The sequence below is a fragment of the Lolium rigidum genome, chromosome 6 (genome assembly GCF_022539505.1).
Source record: "Lolium rigidum isolate FL_2022 chromosome 6, APGP_CSIRO_Lrig_0.1, whole genome shotgun sequence".
Taxonomy (NCBI): domain Eukaryota; kingdom Viridiplantae; phylum Streptophyta; class Magnoliopsida; order Poales; family Poaceae; genus Lolium; species Lolium rigidum.
Window position 1 is genome coordinate 130,852,619 of NC_061513.1, and position 7,595 is coordinate 130,860,213.

Sequence of the window (7,595 nt, forward strand, 5' to 3'; positions counted from 1 at the left end):
GCGTGTCTTGATCTCCCCGACGAACGGCGCCGGAAATTCTTGCTTGGCGTGCAGTTGACGTGGGAGATAGAAATCTTTGTGGTGTAACTTTTCTTCAGGTCCCCGGCAACGGCGCTAGAAATTTATCTTGATAACGCGTGAAGCACACGTCCGTTGGGAACCCCAAGTGGAAGGTGTGATACGTATAGAAGCAAGTTTCCCTCAGTATGAAACCAAGGTTGTCAAACCAGTAGGAGATGAAGGCCACGTGAAGGATGTTGGTGAAGGAGTGTAGTGTGGCGCAACACCAGGGATTTCGGCACCAACGTGGAACCTGCACAACACAATCAAAATAATTTGCCCCAACTTAACAGTGAGGTTGTCAATCTCACCGGCTTGCTGTAAACAAAGGATTAAATGTATGGTGTGGAGAATGATGTTTGCTTGTAGAAAACAACAGAGAACAGAGTTTGCAGTAGATTTTATTTCAGATGTAAAGAATGGACCGGGGTCCACAGTTCACTAGTGGTGTCTCTCCCATAAGATAAATAGCATGTTGGGTGAACAAATTACAGTTGGGCAATTGACAAATAGAGATGCACATACATATCATGATGATTACTATGAGATTTAATCAGGGGCATTACGACAAAGTACATAGACCGCTATCCAAACATGCATCTATGCCTAAAAAGTCCACCTTTGGGTTAGCATCCGCACCCCTTCCAGTATTAAGTTGCAAACAACAGACAATTGCATTAAGTATGGTGCGTAATGTAATCAACACAAGTATCCTTAGACAAAGCATTGATGTTTTATCCCTAGTAGCAACAACACATCCACAACCTTAGAACTTTCTATCATTGTCCCAGATTCAATGGAGGCATGAACCCACTATCGAGCATAAATACTCCCTCTTGGAGTCACAACTATCAACTTGGCCAGAGCCTCTACTAGCAACGGAGAGCATGCAACAACATAAACAACACATATATGATAGATTGATAATCAACTTGACATAGTATTCAATATTCATCGGATCCCAACAAACACAACATGTAGCATTACAAATAGATGATCTTGATCATGATAGGCAGCTCACAAGTTCTAACATGATAGCGCAATGAGGAGAAGACAACCATCTAGCTACTACTATGGACCCATAGTCCAAGGATGAACTACTCACGCATCAATCCGGAGGCGGGCATGGTGATGTAGAGCCCTCCGGTGATGATTCCCCTCTCCGGCAGGGTGCCGGAGGCCATCTCCTGAATCCCTCGAGATGGGATTGGCGGCGGCGGCGTCTCTAGAACTTTTTCCGTATCATGGCTCTCGGTAATAGGGTTTTCACGACGGAGAGTTTAAGTAGGTGGAAGGGCAGAGTCGGGGGGCGCTCGAGGGGCCCACACCATAGGGCGGCGCGGGCCCCTCCTTGGTCGCGCCGCCTTGTGGTGTCGCGACCTCGTGGCCCCACTCCGTATCTCCTTCGGTCTTCTGGAAACTCCGTGGAAAAATAAGACCCTGGGCGTTAATTTCGTCCAATTCCGAGAATATTTCCTGTGTAGGATTTCCGAAACCAAAAATAGCACAAAACAGGAACTGGCGCTTCGGCATCTCGTTAATAGGTTAGTGCCGGAAAATGCATATAAATGATGTAAAGTGTGTATAAAACATGTGAGTATTGTCATAAAACTAGCATGGAACATAAAAAATTATGGATACGTTTGAGACGTATCATCCACCATGGGGCCCACGACCTAGGAGGGCTAGCATGGGCCAAGGGGATGCCCCTGGCCTAATGGGCCGGGGGCACATGCCCCCCAAGGCCCAGGCCGGCCAACCCCTAGGGTTTCCCTAGGGGGGGATCAACTTGGGGGAGGGGAAATCCCTCTCCCCCCTTTGGCCGCCGCCCCCTAACCCTAGATGGGATGGGGGGGCCACCCCACCGACCTGGCCCCCTATATAAAGAGGGGAGGTGGTGGCCGGCCACCCTACCCATCATTGCCGCTCCTCTGGCCGCCTCTCTCCTCCACCATACGCTGCTCCGGCTTAGGCGAAGCCCTGCAGTTTTTCTTCCTCCACTACCACCACCATGCCGTCGTGCTGCTGGAACTTGGAGGAGATCTACCACACCTCCGCTACCCGCTGGAACGGGAGAGGAAGGAGCTTCATCGACACCGTACGCGCGACCGAGTACGGAAGTGCTACCGGATTGCAGCACTGGGGACGATCGTGTACACCAACAACGAGATTAATCTCGTAGGCTTTGGAATCTCCGAGGGTTAGTCTCATCTCCATCTCGTTGCTTCGATCTTGTAGATTAGATCTTGGGTGTTCCATAGATTAGATCTATTGGTTTTATTCGTCTTGCGGTAGAATTTTTTTTGTTTTCTATGCAACGAACCCCGTCACCTCCCCCATCGACAACATCTGCTCCAGAATGGTCCCTCCACGACGCACCGGCTGGCGCGGCATCGTAGCTACGAAACTAATTCATATATGTACTAATATAAATAAAAAATTCTAACTAATAAAATTTATCTAACAAATATTACTTTATATTCTAACATGTTAATATTTCTAACATATATATTAACTATATTTACTAACATATATAGTAACCACTATTTCTAAAAAATAGAGTTCTAACTAACATAGAGTTCTAACTAACATTATTTCTAACATATATATTAACTATTTTTACTAACATATACATATATTAACCACTATTTCTAAAAAAATAGAGTTCTAACTAGCATTATTTTTATTAATATAGAGTTGTAAACTAACAATTTTTACTAATAATTCTAACTAACAATTTTTACTAACATTATTACAAATATATTATTTCTAACTAACAAATTATTTCTAACTATTTCTAACTAACAATTTCTAACAAATATTTCTAGCTAACTGATACGTCTCAAACGTATCTATAATTTTTTATGTTTCATGCTAGTTTTATGACAATACCAACATGTTTTGTTCACACTTTATGTCATTATTATGCATTTTCCGGAACTAACATATTGACGAGATGCCGAAGTGCCAGTTCCTGTTTTCTGCTGTTTTTGGTTTCAGAAATCCTAGTAAGGAAATATTCTTGGAATTGGACGAAATCAACGCCCAGCATCTTATAATTGCACGAAGCTTACAGAACATCGGAGAGGCACCAGAGGGGAGCCACAGGCCCACCACACAAGGTGGCAGCGCGGCCCAAGGGGGGGCGCGCCCCCCTACTGTGTGGGTCCCTCGTCAGCCCTCCGAATCCGACTCTTCTCCTATAAGAAGCTCCCTGACCTAAATCTTCGAAACGAAAAAGCCACGGTACGAGAAACCTTCCAGAGCCGCCGCCATCGCGAAGCCAAGATTCGGGGGACAGAAGTCTCTGTTCCGGCACGCCGCCGGGACGGGGAAGTGCCCCCGGAAGGCTTCTCCATCGACACCACCGCCATCTTCATCACCGCTGCTGTCTCGCATGAGGAGGGAGTAGTTCTCCATCGAGGCTAAGGGCTGTACCGGTAGCTATGTGGTTAATCTCTCTCCTATGTACTTCAATACAATGATCTCATGAGCTGCCTTATATGATTGAGATTCATATGAGCTTTATATCACTATTCATCTATGTGTTACTCTGGTGATGTTATTAAAGTACTCTATTCCTCCTTCATGATGTAATGGTGACAGTGTGTGCATCATGTAGTACTTGGCGTAGGTTATGATTGTAATCTCTTGTAGATTATGAAGTTAACTATTACTATGATAGTATTGATATGATCTATTCCTCCTTTCATAGTGTGATGGTGACAGTGTGCATGCTATATTAGTACTTGGTATAATTGCAATGATCTATTATGCACTCTAAGGTTATTTAAATATGAACGTCGAATGTTGTGGAGTTTGTTAACTCCGGCATTGAGGTGCTCTTGTAGCCCTACACAATGAATGGTGTTCATCATTCAACAAGAGAGTGTAGAGTGGTTTTATTATGTGATCAATGTTGAGAGTGTCCACTAGTGAAAGTATGATCCCTAGGCCTTGTTTGCAAGCACTGAAACTCCGTTTATTTACTGTTCTGTTGCATGTTTACTCGCTGCCATATTTTATTCAGATTGCTATTACCACTCATATACATCCATACTACTTGTATTTCACTATCTCTTCGCCGAACTAGTGCACCTATACATCTGACAAGTGTATTAGGTGTATTGGGGACACAAGAGACTTCTTGTATCGTGATTGCAGGGTTGCTTGAGAGGGATATGTTTGACCTCTTCCTCCATGAGTTCGATAAACCTTGGGTGATCCACTTAAGGGAAACTTGCTGATGTTCTACAAACCTCTGCTCTTGGAGGCCCAACACTGTCTACAAGAATAGAAGCACACGTAGACATCACTAACTATTTCTAACATATAATTTCACTACTTTTTTACTAACAATTATTTCTAACTAATAAACTTATCTAACAAATATATAGTTTATAATTTCTAACATATAAATATTTCAAACACAAATTTCTTCACTAACACTAACTATTTATCTAACATATAATTTTTTCTAACTACTCTAATTAACTATACTAACAAATATACTAACAAATATACTAACAATATACAAATTTAACAAATATAAATAACAACAATAAAAATGAAAAAAAAGGGAGCGGCCGGGGCTCACGTACCTCGGCGCAGAGGAGGCGGCCGACGCGGGCGGCGGCGGCGGGCGAGGAGGAGGCGGCCGACGCGGGCGGCGGCGGCAGGCGAGGGAAGCGCGCGGCGCGGCGGTGGAGGAGGAGGCGGCGCGGCAGCGGGCGGAGATCGAGGGACGAGCGCGCGCGCGCGGCTGTGCGGCGGCGTCGTCGGGGAGAGTGGGAGGAGAGAGGGGTGGCTGGGGCGCGGTGGGCGGCGACGGCGCGGTGGGAGGCGCGGTGGGCGGCGGTGGGCGACGGCGCGGTGGGCGGCGAATTTGGCAGCCTGACGGCGTCTGTGAGCTCTCTCCGCGCGATTGATCTCCGCGCGGAGACGAAGCGAACAGTTATAACCCCCCCCCCTTTGGTCCCGGTTCGTGGCATGAACCGGGCCTAAAGGCCCCCCTTTGGGCCCGGTGCATGCCACCAACCGGGCCTGAATGCCGATTTTCGCCCCTTTTTTGCTGCGCGCACAAAATAGGCCTTCAGGCCCGGTTGATGGCACAAACCGGGCCCAAAGGCAAAATTTTTAAATTTTTTTCGTTCCCGCCTTATTTCAAATCAAAAAAAGGGCTATGATATATCAAAATGTTCAGAAAAAAGGTCTGTCCAATAAAAGTGTAATTTACATATGAATTTAAATATAAGTTGACATAATTTATGAATTTGAATTTGAAGCCGTGCCACACGTGTCCCTTCCCCGTGCCACGTGTCGCCGCCGCTTCCACGTGCCTCACCCGACGCCGTCGGCGTGCGACGTGTAGACGCTGCTTCCACGTGCCATGCCCCACCGCTTCCCCGCGCCACCTGTCGCCAAACTTGCCGCGTCGCTTCTCGTGCTATAAAGCGCCGCGTGTGCGAGCAACCACACGTCGTTGTCGCCTCCGCTCATTCATCTCCGGGATGCCGCCGCGCCGTCGCGGCTCGTCCGGTTTCCATGGCGTCCGAGCGCGTCCGAACGGTAGGTTCTACGCCGAGTTCCGACATTTGGACCGAGACAACCTCCGACGACGAGTAGATCGACTAGACTAGTTGTTTATCTATTTTGATTGTATTTTCAATAAAGTACAGAGCACCCCTTTTATCCCAGAGCTGGTGGCTTCATTGTGGCTCACGCTGATGATGCAAATTTTATTACGATTGAACTGAAATTAAAGTACAGATCGAGCTCAACTGAAAATTAAGATACATGGTCAGATTCGACTGTTGGAGTCATTCAGTCGTACTCGTGTCTAGCCCTATATTATTCGCCATTGTAGTCGTCGTAGTCACCATCATCATCGTCGCTGGCATCGGGGTCGCGGTAGTCGAACTTCGGTGGGTGAGCACGCGAGCTGGAACTGAGGGTAGCGCAGGCGGGGGCCACGGTAGGCCATGACGCCCTGGAGAGTCCGGCCGCGCCACCACAGCCGACGGCCGGCCTCGTTGAAGTTCGAACGAGGCGGGCCGTCCTCCTCGTGCCTGGCAAGCGCACTCTCACGCCGATTGATGAAGAAGCTTTCCCAAGTCGGGCTGTAGTCGGGATGCCACTGGGGATTCCTCCGCTGCTCTGGCGTGAGCTCGAAGTAGTCGTGGTTTGTGATGGCCATCTCGCGTGCCACACCTAGAGGGACAGGAGGGACCGGTACGCCTCCGACGCTCAGGAACCAGCCGGTCGGGACGCGGTAGCCCGGCGGGCTGAGGTAGTTCGAGGCGCAGAGCGCCTCCGCCTCCTGGGGGGTTAGAGATACGATGGAAGCCATGTGACAGAGTGATGAGGTTTGCAGATATGAGTCTAGATGTGATATATAAATGGAGGCCAAACCTACATATATATAGTGAAAAAATGGCGGGAAGACGGAGGCGGGAAGCAGTGGATAGCGCGAGAAAAAAAATAGGCGGGAACGCCCTACGGCATCGGAAACTTTCATCCCGGGTGGGGGCTCAAACCGGGACAATAGATGGGAGGCTTCTTCTGGAGGAGGCTTATCTGGTTTCTGCATTATCTGGGGAGGATTAGTCAGACAAACATTAGTCCCGGCTGGTGGGTACAACCGGGATTAAAGATCTTTTTTTGTCATCTAATAAAACTGTCGGTGGGATAAGGACGTGTAGGTAACCTTTAGTCCCGGCTGGTGGGTGCAACCGGGACTAAAGATCCTTTTTTTGTCATCTAATAAAACTGTCGGTGGGATAAGGACGTGTAGGTAACCTTTAGTCCCGGCTGGTGGGTGCAACCGGGACTAAAGATGTCGGCAGGATAAGAACGCATGGGTGGACGCACTGCTCGATGAGATAAAGCATGTAGCACACGACTCCCTATCGAAGGAACAAGACAAAGTAGAAGCGGTGCTGTGCCTATAAAAGGAGCATCGATACGGCTTGCCAAGCAGATCAACAAGCCAAGCAGAGTTTCATTCCCATGGATGGGAAAATCTCCCGTGGCGCAGCTTCTCGAAGATGTTGTTGGTGCACACACCCTACGGCATCTTCAGAAGCTGCGCCTCGGAATTTTTTCCCTGCAAGCCCGTGAACGACTACATCTCCTCTAACAGTGTTGGGAAAAGGATTGGGAAATCTCCCGTGGCGCAACTTCTCGAAGATGTCGTTGGTGCACACGCCCTACGACATCTTCGGAAGTTGCTCCTCGGAATTTTTTCCTGCAAGCCCCTGAACGACTATATCTCCTCTAATAGTGTTGGGGAAAGGGTTGGGAAATCTCCCGTGGCGTAGTTTCTCGAAGATGTTGTTGGTGCACACGCCCTACGGCATCTTCGGAAAATGCGCCTCGGAAATTTTTTCCCTGCAAGCCCGCGAACGACTACATCTCCTCTATATATATGGTACAAAAAGCCAACCACATCTCCACTTTTAATATCTTGCATACAGTTACATGATTACACAAAAATAAATGAGAAATTGATTGCCATGATGAGATACTCATTTGTG